The 1,557-nt window shown below is 33.0% G+C and overlaps 1 protein-coding gene across 2 annotated transcripts in view; it reads right to left on the reverse strand.

The window, feature by feature from the left end:
* The window catches only part of Ica1l (islet cell autoantigen 1 like), a 57,108-nt gene that overhangs the window by 40,016 nt on the left and 15,535 nt on the right, over positions 1–1,557 (reverse strand). The gene's annotated exons all lie outside the window — the stretch shown is intronic.

Genomic DNA, 1,557 nt, shown 5'->3' on the forward strand with positions numbered 1-1,557 from the left:
TTGGACTTGCCAACTTTATATGCCCCAGTAAAGGGGAATGCCAGGGCCAAGGGGTGGGGGTGGGTGGGTGGGGGACTGGGTGGGGGAGTGTATTGGGGACTTTTTGGATAGTATTGGATATGTAATTGAGGTAAATACCTAATAAAAAAAAAAGAAAAAAAAACTTACCCATAGATTAAAAATATAATGTACTTAAAAACATAATAAATATCTAACGAGTATGTATTTTATTGACAAACCAAAATGATATTAAATATAAGCATAATGCTTGCTTTATATGATTTAGGTTTATTTTATAGTTACAACTAGACAAAGATAAGAGATTAATATTACTATATTTTGGTTATGAAACAAAGCTGATATAATTGTTAAGATTTTATAATTATGGCTAGAAATAATTCTATTTGATCAATATCTACTAGTAAACATATCTTAGCTTATTAATCCCTAATTTTTTTACTTTGCAGTATACTGAAAAATGAAGAAATTTATACACACACATTTCCTATAACTATCACATCTTTACAAAGCTGTTCTGTACCTATTGTTATATGTAAAGATTTGGATACATGCACTTCTTTAAATAGTAAAGAAATGCTTTAATATCCAACAAAACAATAAAAATGAGCCCGGTGGTGGTTTATGCTTTTAATCCTAGCACTTCGGAGGCAGAGGCAGACAGATCTCTGAGCTGATCTACAGAGCAAGTTCTAGGATAGCCAGGGCTACACAGTGAAACCCTGTCTTGAAAAACAAACAAACAAAAGTAAAATAAATAAATAAATATGAAGGAGAGCTGCTATGGAAGAGACATCATCATAAAGCAGATGTCTCAGTGACTCCTTTAACATAGTTACATATGAGGAAATGATGCATTCAAGGCATTTTGTAAAGATGCTAAGAAAGAAACAATAATAATTGTTTGATACTAGAGCCCAACCTAGTCCTGTGAACTGGGGGAACAGAACAGAGAAGCGGGTGACTCAGTCATTGTATTTTCCCTTGCTGGAAAAACAAACAAATGAACAACCAAACACTCTCCAAACACCCAGGTTCATTTCCCTTTTATTCTAAAGCACTAATTAAGTTAAAAGAAGGCTAATTTCTAAATTTCCAGGGCCAAACAAGAGCAAGCAATACCCCGCAAGATAAACAAGCCAGAGAGGAGTGGAGAGTAAGGAGACCTGGTCTAAGCAGCACCAATGTTAGAGTATGGCTGTGTTATTTAAAACGACACACAGACTTCTTTTTATTTTTTTTTTATTTTTTTTTTATTTTTTTATTTTTTTATTTTTTTTTTCTTAAACATTTAGAAATATTTATTTAATGAATAATCAAATAGCATCTCAAGTCTAAGGTCACAGAGCCAATCATTTATAGGGCTGCGCTACTCAAGCGAAAGCTACTTTCTATTGACTTCCCCCAAAATCATTCCTATGATCAACACACCAAGTCCCAACACACCTCTTCTCAATGTCTATAGAAGAAACACTGTCTCAGGCTTTATGTTCTTTTTCTTTTTTTTCCTTTTTTTTCCTTTTTTTTTTTGATTTTTAA

Source organism: Mus caroli, chromosome 1 (assembly GCF_900094665.2).
Source record: "Mus caroli chromosome 1, CAROLI_EIJ_v1.1, whole genome shotgun sequence".
Taxonomy (NCBI): domain Eukaryota; kingdom Metazoa; phylum Chordata; class Mammalia; order Rodentia; family Muridae; genus Mus; species Mus caroli.